This window comes from Malus domestica, chromosome 02 (genome assembly GCF_042453785.1).
Source record: "Malus domestica chromosome 02, GDT2T_hap1".
NCBI classification, from domain to species: domain Eukaryota; kingdom Viridiplantae; phylum Streptophyta; class Magnoliopsida; order Rosales; family Rosaceae; genus Malus; species Malus domestica.
In genome coordinates this window covers 7,747,953-7,762,406 of record NC_091662.1, presented here as the reverse complement: position 1 = coordinate 7,762,406, position 14,454 = coordinate 7,747,953, and positions in this window count along the sequence as shown.

Sequence of the window (14,454 nt, the reverse complement as noted above, 5' to 3'; positions counted from 1 at the left end):
ATGGTTTTTGTTCATGGTCTAAAGAACCTCCTGATCACTCTTTTGTGTATATCTCTTCGACCATTTGGTCTTTTGACAACATGGGACCTCGAGGTAAAGCCAGATATTCGTCAAGTTACATGCTTCCCGCAAAGGTGTAGGCATTAAAAGCTACGGGGCGCACCTCCTATTGCGCAACCGCCACTTCTAAGGTGCGGACCAATTGTGCGGACGAATTTTAAGCCGTTAGATTTTAACTCAACGGCTCACAATAAAAGAGCCCAACCGAGCTCAGGATGGAACCGGATCCTCTTTCGACTCCCTCTTCATCCGGCTTCGTCGTTTAAGATAGATTGCAATCGTATTTCTTGTACCCAATTTCAATTTCCATTTTTATTGTGTGTTGTTGTAAATTTGTGATTTGTCTTGTGCAACTGTAGATCGGTGTAATACCTGCAGTCAATGATCTTGTTTAATTGTTACAAATACAAAAATCTTCAATTTCCGCAGTTCTTGTTATCCAAAGTTATCTTTTTTTCCTCCCTCACTTGTTTCATTACCAACAATGGTATTTCATTGCATAGCTGTTTTTAATTAATTCCTGGTTGAACGAAGTGAGGCCAAATTCCTTTTTGGTGAAATGTCAAGAAGTGAGGTCAAATTTGATAGTTCACAAAACAAGTATTAATTTTGAGTACATGTTATTGAAAAAGCTAATCTCTTTTCACCACCAACTGGCAAATTGTATGTTCATGTGGGTTTGCAGTGAATTGGATATGATAGTTGCATGCTAATTTGCAGTGAAAATTATTCGTTTTAGTATGGGGCTAATGCAAATTTTAAAGTGTGTTCAGCAAATTTTAAAGTGTGGGGCTAATGTAGAGCGCCATCATGTTTATATGTTTATGACCTTAGCAGGACTGTGAATTTGTTGTTTATCTTTCTTCAGGGGTTAGAAAATGCCTCATTTTGTCAGGAACCAAATCTAATGGATTTTTAGTTTATGGACTATTACTCAAATTGTGTCATAATTCAGAGACTATTGCTATAATTTTTTCTTTTGCAAGTTATGTTATGTTATGCTATATTGCTATGTTGAATAATATGAGTAAAAAAATAAAAAAATAAATTAATTAATTAAAAACAAGAAAATAGAAGCAAGAAGTTTCGTAAACCCTAAAATACAGAACAAAAAAAGGATGTAGCGGCTGAGCCGCGGCCCACCGAGCTGCGCCTAGCATGGCCTCAAGCCAAAATGCGCCGTTTGAGCTGCACTGCAACACTAACAGCGCCGAGCTTCAGCTCTGGCCACTGTCCAAAACGACACCGTTTGGTGTCCGGACCCGCAGCACACGTTTTAGGGTTGTTGTGCCCACCGAGCCCAAGTCCAATTTTTTTTTTTAACTTCTTCCTGCCAGGCCTGCAGCCTAATGAATGCTGGGCTGCCTTCTTCTCCGCCCACTCCGGCTCTGCTGGGCACCTGCTTTGCTGGGCTATCTTTCTAGGCTTGCCCCCAGCCCAAAACCATGTTTTTTGTTTGCAGCCTGAATCTGCTGTTGTTGGGCTGCAGCTCACAATATCCATAATATCCCGATATTTCCATCGAAATTTTCGTGTTTTTGGACTACCGATATTTCCGATATCATCGATATTTTAGACCTTGCTAAGTCACTCATATATCTTACCATGCAATTTATAAAGCGTAAAATATTGTACTAATTCATTATATATAAATGATTATGGTATGTTTAAACTTCTTTCATTAATTACTACATATTTTCTATACTCACAATGTTTGCCAGCTCGCTATATAATCAACTTAAATCAGTTATATCTATCATGCAATGCATTTCCTTCCAATTTTTTGTGATAAACTAATAGATAATTGACTAAATCAACATCATGCAAAGTTTCAATAAAAATTTCCAAGTTTTTCTTACAATTTCCGTGATTTATTCAATTTTTATCGATATCGATAATATCCCGATATTTCCATCGAAATTTCAGTGTTTTTGGACTACTGATATTTCCGATATCATCGATATTTAATACCTCGCACCTAACCTACCCCAACTCACGCTAGGTTACATGGACACCACCGAGAATTTTCTAGGCTGCTCCAATTTTTGGCTTCTGTTTTTACTTCAAGCTGTACCCAACTCTGGTGTTCAGTGAACATCAAAATCGAGGCGTGCTAGCTGTCACCCGAACGAAGCCATAATATGCATGAAATCATAACTAAAATTATTAAATTTTAAAAACTACTGAAAATTCAACAAAACTTTCTCTAAAGTAGGTTAAGATAAATCAAAACACATGCAGGTACGTACATTTATTTCATCACATTTGCGAAGGGTCACACTTAAATGGGTCTCTAACCCTTATTACATGCCTAATAATATATTCAAAGTATATTTGCCAAAATACGAGTTCTACTAATAAAGTTGAGTAGATAACATACCTTGTAAGAATTCGTCAGAGCTTTGGGAAGAGGCCTCAACGTCACATATACAAACTGCTAATATTACTGATTTTATAGTGACATAACACACAATACCATACCTAGCCGTAGCCAGTGTAAGCTGGATAATATAATCAAGTCATTATTGAGTAGACACGATGTAATGACAAGCTGAGTATATCATATAAGCTGAATATCATGTTCATAGACAAACTAAGTACATATATGTTGGCCCTAAAAACTACCAAGTCTACGTGGCGCGCATGCCGAGTAATCTATAAGCTAACTATGTCCTTTGGTTATGTGCGGGGCTTGCCAACTTGTCGACCGAGCTTGGCTGAGGAGTAAAATTTGTTGATATCGCATTGGGTGCGCTGCTGACTTCTGCGTCTTGCGATTGTGGCCGAGGAAGGAACTTGTCTCGGCCTTTGGGTTCTAGAGCCTGAAGACAAGACTGCTAGTTTTGCGAAGTTCAAATATCAAATTCGGCTTTCAATGTTCCGAATGTAGTAACTTGTAACACCTCACTTCGTCGAGAAGACTAATGAGATGACCTCGACCAATAAGGATTCAGAAATCCTTCTTGACCGAGACTTGGATAGATAACCAGTCGGCCCCTTCGTAGTGCTGTTTATCCAAACCGAAGATGCTCCACGGTCGGCTGGTTCTACAGCTCCAGTGCTGTTTATCCAAACTGAAGGTGTGTCGGCGAAAAGAGAAAAGAAAAAATCTCAAGGTTGTTGAGAGAGTTTGTGCAGTGCAGTTGTGTGTTGAATTGGAGGGGCCATCAAATGATGCATGACCCCTTGTATTTATAGTAGCAGAACACTAGGATTGTCGATGTAAATATTGGGAATATTCTCTCAAGTATGCATGATCCTTTAACCTTATAAACCGACCGAGACTTAAACTTCTCGAATTATCCCAAATGGATCCCTTGGCCTTGATGATTTCCTAGAAACCAACCGAGACTAAACCTCTCGAATTATCCCATATTTTCCTTATACTCTTGTGCTGATTACCCCACACATGCATGAATTGCATGAGATTGGCTCATTTCCCACGAAAGTACATGATTATTCCATCATCTTGATCAGCACCAAGCCACGTGCATGATAACATTTAATCATTATCACCTGTTGATGCACAAAATCAGCGAGGACTTTGGTACAACAGAAAGTGTCAGATTTGTGACCTTCGCTTGGTTGCTTCGATCACTAGTGAAGATAAGTACGTAAATGAATAGGGACAGGGAAGCAAACACAAGATGTACGTGGTTCACCCAAATCGGCTACGTCCACGGAGTAGAGGAGTTTTCATTAATTGTGAAGGGTTTACACAAATACATAGGTTTAAGCTCTCATTTTGTGAGTTCTAGTGAATAGTTTGGTACAAAATGACATTAGAGATTATTGTGGGAGAATGATCCCTATTTATAGAAGAGAATTTCTAGTTTTGTTCTAACATTGACACGTGTCGTGTTGTGATTGGCTTATGATGTTGACACGTGTCGCGCTGTGATTGGCTTCTGATGTCGACATGTGTCGCATTGTGATTGGCCTCCTGGTTGAAGGGAAGCTCTTCTGGGTCCTTGACGGTATAACGTTGACCGGTGCTCAGTAGTTTCGGGATTGGTCAAGTATGGTACAAACAGTGCTCCCCTAAGTTCCCGAGTGAGGGAAGCTCCTCGGTTGAGGACTTGCAAGATCCAAGCCGCTGAGTAATCACGAAACTTCTCAGTACCGAGGTGTGGTATCATTTTCACTTGCCTTATCTGTCTCATATGTAGATGTGACATCTTCTCTGTAAGTACTTTTCCTCCATCCAGGGGTGGTATCTTTAACCGATGAAGATGCACAAGGTAATGTATCAATTTCACTTGAAGCTTACTTGTAGTTTCGGGCTTGGTCAAGTGCGATACAAACCCTATAGTAGGAGTCCCCCAAGTCGCCGAGCTAAGAGATCTGCCGAAAGAGGTGACAGACAAGGTAAGCAATCAAACTTCCAAGCAAGCAACCCAGGATCGGAGGTTCGACTTCGGCTTCCGGATGATTGTTCTCCTTCTCCTTGTCTCTCATTCAACTGCCAGGATAAGGAGAAGCAAATGGATAAGAGATGATATGAGATACTTTTGCTTTTGAAGAAGTAACTTTCCACAGGCTTATTCTTGAACTATGCTGGAGGGTTTTTTGGTTCCCTCCAGAGTATAAGGCCGACTCAAGAATTTGAGGGTCAAAACAAGTCCATCAAATCTAGAGTACGTTCGACCTTGATGATATGGGATACTTTTGCTGTTGACGGAATAGTGAATGTGGTATGGAAAGGTGTCGTGTTGTAGTGATCTGTTTCAGTTCACCGTTGAACCTCCTGCTTCAATCTTTTGCATGGCAGAAGTGGTGTGCAACCTTTGCATTTAAATGGTCATTCAGAACATTCCTTCATAGTGACTCATCCACGCTTGGCAGCTTCAGTGTAAAGAGCCAATATCTGATCAACTGTCATGAGGTATTTGCCGGTGGAATTCATGACCTTGACAGCAGTTGAGGATGAGTACTCGAGAACAATGCTAAGTAAGCAACCAGGCAAAGGTTTCAGGCAGTCAGTTCCAGATTGGAGGTTTGATTTCAGGTTCCGACTGACTACTCTCTCTCTCCTTATCATGCAGGTGTGGACAAGGACAAAGACAAGGACAGGGAGAAAGCATGATATGGGATACTCTTGCTTTCGACCCTGATGATATGAGATACTCTTGTTCTTGGCGTGGCTTATTTGCTGAGGTATTATCGGGGGGAAATAAAACTGAGTATTTCGAGAGGTTATGTTGAGGGTGCCTTCTCGAATGCGAGAAATGGTTGAGCATTTTTGCAGGTTTGTCTGTCCGTGGAGGAGGGAGGTCGACATATATAGGAATTTCCCAATAGCAAGTAGTAATGCTATTCCTTTACCCTTCTTGGTTATAGCAATGTAGTGGGAGCTGCCATCTTCACGTGTTTTAACTTTGTCAGAGCACTTTGAAAAAGTGGTATGTGGTATCTGGAAAGTTGATGTTGCGTGTGAAGATTACAGACAAGCTTTATCTAAGGAAATCTGGCTCTCAAAGTTCTGAGAGCTGTGCCTCTTCGGTTTTCGAACAAACAATCCCGTCGGGGATCTGGCTCTCGAGATTCGGAAAGCGGTGCCGCTTCAGTTTTTGAGAAAGTAATTATGTTGAGAGTCTTTTCTCGAATGTGAGTAAAGGTTGGACGTTTTTGCCAGCCTGTCTTGCCACGGAACACGGAGGTCGACACACATAAGAACTTTCCAGTTGTCAAGCAGTGGTGCTGTTCCTTTACCCTTGTGGGTAATAGTAGGGTAGCTGGAACTTCGAAATTCTCGTGCCTAAACTTTGTCAGAGATCTTTGGCAAAGTTATACGTGGTACTCGAGGAGTTGATGGTGCGTGTGGAGAGTGGTGATTGAACAGTAAGATTCACGTGCTTTCTACCAGAAATCTTCGACAGATTGCCCGTAATTTTCGCAAAGCTGAGTGTGCATGTGACAGGTGCTGACGAGGCTGAAAAAGTAGGTGCTTCTTCGATTTCTGAGATCGGCCCTCGTGGTCTCTAAGCAGCCCAACTTTTGAGAAAGCAAGCGCCTCTTCGATTTTTGAGATCGGCCCTCGTGCTCTCTGAGCAGCCCAGCTTTTGAAAAAGCAAACGCCTCTTCGATTTCTGAAGCTCCGTCGATTGCAGATTTTTATAGAGGTTGGCATTAAGTTCCACAACACACTTGAATCTCCACCAGTAGAAGCTCCCTTCTTGCACTTCTAAAATCTTGATTTGTCTGACCTCTTCCTTCTTCAACACCTTTGAAAATGTCTGGCCCCTCCGACCGTCGTTTTGACTTGAACCTTGGAGAAGAGACAGCCACGCCTTCTCCAGACAACATATGGCGCCCATCCTTCATATTCCCTACTGGTCCTCTTACCGTTGGGGATTCTGTGATGAAGAATGATATGACCGCTGCGGTGGTGGCCAGGAACCTTCTCACTCCCAAAGATAACAGACTACTTTCCAAACGATCTGATGAGTTGGCTGTTAAGGATTCTCTGGCTCTTAGTGTTCAGTGTGCAGGTTCTGTGTCTAATATGGCCCAACGCCTATTTGCTAGAACCCGCCAAGTTGAATCATTGGTTGCTGAAGTGATGAGTCTCAAACAGGAGATTAGAGGGCTCAAGCATGAGAATAAACAGTTGCACCGGCTCGCACATGACTATGCTACAAACATGAAGAGGAAGCTTGACCAGATGAAGGAATCTGATGGTCAGGTTTTACTTGATCATTAGCGGTTTGTGGGTTTGTTCCAAAGGCATTTATTGCCGTCGCCTTCTGGGGCTGTACCGCGTAATGAAGCTCCAAATGATCAACCTCTGATGCCTCCTCATTCTGGGGTTCTATCTAGTACTGAGGCTCTGGATAACCACCCTCCGGTGCTTTCTCTTTCTGGGGCTCTACCGACTGCTGAGACTTCCCCTAAGCAACCTTTGTGAAGGCTCTCTCTTGTTTGTTTATTTTGACTCATGTATATGTACATATTTGTAGCTTATCGGAAATATTAATAAATAAATTTTGCTTCATTTCAACGTATTGTGTTAAATACACCAAAGCCTTCTTCAGAAAGTTCTCTGAATTTTTTCTTTTGTCGAAACTTGTATTGTTGAAGCTTTGTGAGTGAAGCATGTAGTTTGAGGTAGTGTTCCCTTAGTTTCCCGAGTGAGGAAAATTTCTCGGTTGGAGACTTGAAAAATCCAAGTCACTGAGTGATTGTGAGACTTCCGAGTATCAAGGTGCAGTAGCATATGGTGGGAGTCCCCCAAGTCTTCAGGCGAGGAGAGTTGCCGAATGAGGTGTCTTGCTTGCTACTAATTTGTCAAAGTAACGAAGCCTTGTTTTGATGTCACACCTTCATATATGCCTTATCCAAAAATATTTCAAGCTGATTTTAGCTTGCGAGGGCCCAAAATGGCAAGCCCAAAGGAGTCAGCGTAGAGGGAGCGGTAGCTCTTCAATATAACACCATCCTCTGTAGCTCAAATCGCAAAATTGTCTTCATGAAAATTGTTCCTTAGTGTGTGAACTACAACATACCCAAATTTGAGATCCATCGGAGTAGTACAACTCCAAACATTCAGGTATGATGAGTAACTGTTCATCATTTTTCTGTTAACCCGTCAGACTTGTTGTGAGCTTCGAAACTCCATTTTCTCTTGTTCAGATCAACATACTTTCTTCATCGAAGTTGTTCCTCTTCGTCTCTTCCATAACATATCAAAAATTCAAAACAAACTAACGGTTGAATATTTCCAGATCTTCGAAACACCGCAGCAGCTTTGAAGCTTGCAGAAATCTGACCGTCATGTTTGGAGCTTCAACACTCTAACTTCCGTCGCTCAAATAGAAACATTTCCTTCGTGAAAGTTGTTCATCTGCTCAAGAACTATAAGATGTCCAAAATTCAGCTCCACTGGAATTAGCTTCGCACTATCTTGATGAAGAATGTGTGAAGCTTTTGTATGTTTTGGTGTTGAAATTTGGTATTGTAAGTGAAGTTTTGGTGTTGAAATTTGGTATTGTAAGTGAAGTTTTGGTGGCACCATAAATTAATTTTGCTTCACACTATCTTGATGAAGATAGTGCGAAGCTTTTGAGATTGATATTTGTCCTCCATTGATGAAGCTTTTGGTGGCACCATAAATTGATTTTGCTTCACACTATGTTGATGAAGATAGTGCGAAGCTTTTGAGATTGATATGTGTCCTCCATTGATGAAGCTTTTGGTGGCACCATAAATTGATTTTGCTTCACACTATCTTGATGAAGATAGTGCGAAACTTTTGAGATTGATATGTGTCCTCCATTGATGAAGCTTTTGGTGGCACCATAAATTGATTTTGCTTCACACTATCTTGATGAAGATAGTGCGAAGCTTTTGTGATTGATATTTGTCCTCCATTGATGAAGCTTTTGGTGGCACCATAAATTGATTTTGCTTCACACTATCTTGATGAAGATAGTGCGAAGCTTTTGAGATTGATATTTGTCCTCCATTGATGAAGCTTTTTTGAATTTCCTAATTTCCAATTTCCTTTTTTTTTTTTTTTTTTTTTTTTGGAAAACTAGAAATTTGAAAATGTGGGAGAGACAACGTATACAAATTTTGCTTCCACACTGTTGAGCAAGAGATTGTGATGCAAGCCACATCTTGTAGTAGTCGAAGGTTTGGATGAACCATATAAATTGAATTTGCTTCGAACAGTCTTGATCAAGAGCGTGTGAAGCTTTCTATGAGTTGTAGTGTTTGCATTGTTACAGAGGAGAAATGTCTGAAGCAGATGCAAGAGGGCTGAAGAGCTTGATCTTCGTATACCATGCACTGAAGCCATTGTTGGCTTGCAATAAGACTTTGTTGATGACTATAGCTCTTGTTAAGCATAAGTGCTCCCCTAGTTGAGTTGTAAAGCTTGAGGGTTTTTTATTATTTGTGAATGCTAGGAGTTCACATGTACAAGTTGTACCACTCGTCTTCTGGTTAGTGGAATGAATGGTGGGTTACTTTCATCACTTGGTTGGTGGTACGAATGTGGATTCCTTAATCACCTTTCATCACATTTCATCACCTGGTTGGTGACATGAAGGAGAGTACGCGTTGTACATTTCATCACCTGGTTGGTGGCATGAAGGAGAGTACACGTTGTACATTTCATCACCTGGTTGGTGGCATGAAGGAGAGTACACGTTGTACATTTCATCACCTGGTTGGTGGCATGAAGATGAGTTCCTTCTTCACCTGATTAGTGATAAGGGTGGCAAGTTTCCAAATAATATCAGAGTACGGGTTGTACATTTCATCACCTAGTTGGTGGCACGAAGGTGAGTTCCTTCATCACCTAGTTGGTGAGAATAAGGGCAATGTGTCAAGGCACATTGTGGCAAATGTCGAATGACACAAAGTGTGTTGAACCCTTTCGAAGCACAGTTGGCTTATGTATGGATGTGTTGGAATGTATGATGTTTATGTATGAATGTGTTGGAATGTATGATGTTTATGTATGAATGTATTGGAATGTATGATGTTTATGTATGAATGTGTTGGAATGTATGATGTAGATCCTTTGTATAGTCTTGTTGACACATACTTAGATTTTGTTTTGTATTGGAAACATTTGCGTTGAAGCTTCAACACTTGAGTGTTTCATTGCTCAGAATGTAAAAGAGTTTAGGGCCGAGTTGGCTAAATCACCTCTTTATTGAATTCATACCAAATGGTCTTTGTTACATAGGATGCTGAACGGCTGTAGCTTAACACTTGTACAATGTGAGTCTATTTGTAATAGTAATTCAAGTGGTCAGCATTCCATGGATGGCCAAGGGTTTTGCCGTCGGAGCTTCTGAGCTTGTAGGAGTCAGGGCGGCTGATGCCGACGACCTCGAATGGTCCATCCCAGTTAGGATTGAGTGTTCCTTCACTCGGGACTCTATCACAGAGTAATCTTTTCTTCAGTACCCAGTCTCCCACTTTGAAAGAGCGAGGTTTGACCCTTGAGTCATAGTAGTTGGAAATGCGCTGCTTGTAGGCGACATTCCTCAGGTGAGCCTGATTTCTGTGTTCCTTGACTAGATCCAGGTTGAGGGTGAGTTGTTTGTCGTTCTCACTCTGCATGTAGTTCTGGATTCGGTATGTTGCTTGCTCAAGCTCAACCAGGACAACTGCTTCTGTACCAAAAGCAAGTGAGAATGAAGTTTCTCCTGTGGAAGTCCGATATGAAGTGCGGTATGACCAAAGAACTTGGGGTACGAATTCTGGCCAACAACCTTTAGCTTTGTCTAAGCTAGTTTTCAGAGTGCGCTTGATTATTTTGTTAACGGCCTCGACTTGTCCATTAGACTGGGGATGGGCTGGAGAGGCAAAACATAAGTTGATGTTGAACTTAGAGCAGAACATCTTGAACTTCTTGTTGTCGAACTGCCGCCCATTGTCTGTGACTATCGCATTGGGAATGCCGAATCTGCAGAGGATGTTCTTCCATACGAAGTCTTCTATTTTTGCCTCAGTAATGGTTGCCAAGGGTTCTACTTCAGCCCACTTTGTGAAGTAGTCAACTGCAACGATTGCATAGCGGACCTTGCCCTTCCATGCAGGCATTGGGCCGATCAAATCAAGTCCCCATTGGGCGAAGGGCCAAGGGCTGATCATAGGAGTGAACGGCTCGGGAGGGGAGTGAGGGATAGTTGCGTAACGTTGACACTTATCACACGAGCGAGATATTCTAATGGCATCTTGGTGGAGTGTTGGCCAATAGTATCCTTGGCGAAAAGTCTTGTGTGCTAGGGATCGAGACCCAGCATGATCTCCACAGACTCCTTCATGTATTTCCCGAAGGACAATTTCCGCCTCCGCAGGTGTAAGGCATCTTAGGTATGGCAGGGTGAAACCGCGCTTGTAGAGTTGGTCATTAATGATCAGGTAGCGGGCAGACTTGTATCGAATCTGCTTAGCTTGGACTTTGTCAATTGGGAGGGTGCCATGAGCAAGGAATTTATAAATTGGGGTGATCCAACTATCTTCTTGTTGTAAATTGCACACCTCCGCGACCATGGTGCTTGGTTCTGCCAACAATTCGACATGAATTTTTCTCCCAATCTTGTCTTCCACTGCAGAGGCAAGGCGAGCCAAAGCGTCTGCATGACTGTTTTCCGCTCGAGGAACTTGGGTGATCTGGTAGTGGAAGTGCTTGAGCAAAAGTCGCGTTTGCGCAAGATATGCTGCCATGGAGCTATCCTTAGCATCAAAGTTGTTTGTGACTTGGTTGACCACTAATTGGGAGTCACTGAAGATATCAATTCGTTTAACCTCGAGGTGTTTGGCCAAACGTAAGCCTGCTAGAAGGGCTTCTTATTCGGCCTCGTTGTTCGATGCCTTGAATTTGAAACGAAGAGCGTATTCCATCGCCACTTTGTCGGGGGTAGTGAGGACTAATCCTGCTCCGCAGCCCTGTTGGTTGGATAAGCCATCAACATACAGACTCCATGCTGGGGTCTTTGATTCTACTTTCTAAGCTTTCGATGGTAATGAAGCTACTGCTTCAGGTGTAGAAGCAATGTCAACATGATATGTGAAGTCGGCGATGAAATCTGCTACTGCTTGACCTTTTTCGGCTGGTTTTGGTTGGTAGGAGATGTCAAACTCACCCAATGCTATCGCCCATTTGATCATTCGTCCAGACGTGTCAGGACTCTGGAGTATCTGTCGAAGAGGGTGATTGGTAAGCACGATGATGGCGTGTGCTTGGAAATAAGGGCGAAGTTTTCGAGCAGACATGACCAATGCTAGAGCTAATTTCTCAATGTTGGAGTATCGTGTCTCCGCATCTTGTAGGGCCTTGCTAGCGTAGTAGACGGGCCGTTCGACACCACTGTCCATTCGAATAAGAACAGAACTGACTGCTGAAGCCGAAACCGATAGATAGATAATGAGAGTGTCACCAACTTCTGGTTTGGAGAGCAGAGGGGCTTTACTCATGTACTCTTTGAGGTTCCTGAATGCCTTGGCACATTCCTCCGTCCATGTAATGTACTTCTTATTTCCTTTGAGTGCTTTGAAGAAAAGAGCACATCTGTCTGTAACCTTACTGGTTAAGGCTACCACTTTGCCAATAAGGCTTTGGATGTCTTTTGAAGTTATTGGCTCTTTCATGTCGAGGATTGCTTTGATCTTTTCGGGGTTAGCTTCAATGCCTCGTTGGCTAATCATAAAGCCTAAGAATTTGCCAGAGCCCACGCCGAAGGCACATTTGTTGGGGTTCAACCTCATTCGATACCTCTTTAGAATGGTGAAAGTTTCAGATAGGTTGGTGATGTGTTGGTCAGCATGTTTGCTCTTGACTAGCATATCATCAACGTAAACTTCCATGCTCTTCCCAATCTGTTCGGCGAACATTGAATTGACCAGTCTCTGATAAGTTGCTCCTGCATTCTTTAGGCCGAAAGGCATGACTTTATAGCAATATAGTCCCCTGTCAGTAGTGAAGGCCGTGTGTTCTTGGTCTGAAGGGTTCATGAGGATTTGGTTGTATCCTGAATAAGCGTCCATGAAGCTCAAGAGCTCACACCCTGCCGTAGAGTCTATAAGTCTATCAATGAGAGGAAGAGGGAAACTATCCTTCGGGCATCCTTTGTTTAGGTCAGTGTAGTCGACACACATTCTCCACAAGACCTTTTAAAGCAGGAGACTTTCCTTGGTCGGATTTTTCTTAACAAGGACAACATTTGCTACCCATGTTGGGTAATTGACTTCACGGACGAAGCCTATGTCCTTGAGTTTTTCAACTTCTGCTTTCATCGCCTCGTATCGTTCAACATCATAAGATCTTCGCTTCTGTTTTACTGGTTTGGTCTTGGGATCAATACTCAAGTGGTGACAGATGATATCGGGAGAGATGCCTGGCATATCTTTATATGACCAAGCGAAGACCTCGGCGTTCTCTTGTAAAAATGAGATCAGCGACAACCGAAGGGGTGGTGACAAAGTGGTGCCAATCTTCACCATGCGATCTGGATGGTCTTTGGAGATAGAGACATTCTCTAACTCTTCAGCGGGTTGTGCTTGCTGGGTGAATGAGTCATCTCGAGGGTCGTCGGGTTGACTGTTGCTATCATGAAAATCTGAGTTGGCTTCATCTTGACTGGTCTTTACTACCTGGTTATGTACAGAGAGGGTCTCATTGGGGACATGCAGGTGTTGTTGCTTAACTGAAGTGTTGTAACATGATCGAGCACTAAGTTGATCTCCCCTGATGTATCCATTGCCGAAAGGGGTTGGAAACTTCATCAACAACATATGTGTGGATACCATGGCCTTGAGATCATTGATGCCTGTGCGCCCAAAGATGACATTGTATGCCGTCGGGCAATTGACCACTAGGAAGTTAGTGGTAATAGTAGCTGTGTAGGGGCCTGTACCAATGGTGACGGGTAAGTGTGTACTCCCTAAAGGTTGTACGATATCGCCAGAGAAGCTTATCAGATGAGAAATCGAGCGATCGAGCAAGTGTTCAGCTACATTGAGTGCCTTGAAAGCTTCAACAAACATGATATTGACTGAAGCACCTGTGTCTATCAGGATTCGTTTCACATCAAAATTTGCTATGTGAGCCTCCACGATCAGCGGGTCATTGTGAGGGTAGATGATACCTCTTTCTTCCTCAGGGTAGAAACATATTGGATCCCAGTTAGGCTTTTGATACTTGTTTCCCCTGATGTCTTCCACGTGAAACACTTGATGGCCAGGTCTCAAAGTTCGTTCACTGTTTTTCATGGCCCTATTGGAAGATTCAAACATGGGTGTGCCGCCGCTTATGGAATATATCACATTCACCTGGCGTTGGTTACGGTTATCCCTTGGAGGGTGAAGAAGGAACTGATCAATTTTTCCGTCACGTGCCAAAGCTTCAATATGATCACGGAGGATGATGCACTTCTCGCCATCGTGGCCATTATACTCGTGGTAGCAACAAAACACGCCCGTGTTCTTCGTGGACTTGTAATCTGGCTGTCTTGGCTTTGGCTTTGGTATCAGGTGAGCTATACTGGGGTAGATAGACGCGCATGTAGCGTTCAAAGGTGTGTATGTCTCATACCTTGGGGTAGGGCCTGTCTTGGCACGTGATTGGTCCACTGCGTTGACTGCCTGGGGACGGGCGTTATTGTGACGATATCCTGAGTTATCGCGATAGTGCCCCTTATTCTTTTTATTAAAATGAGATTGGTGAGGATGGAAATCTTTCCTTTTGCCCTGGGATTGATATGTCTGCTGACTTGGCGAAGCATTAAATGAGGCAGGGGGGTGTGCTGCTACCGTTTGGAAGGTTGAGGTCTTCTCATTTGGTTGGATCTGGCCTTCACTCCCTACTTGCTGATAAGGGGTGACTGTAGGGGGTTTCCCTTGATATGTCCTTGCCTCGGCGGAGGCATGGTTGTA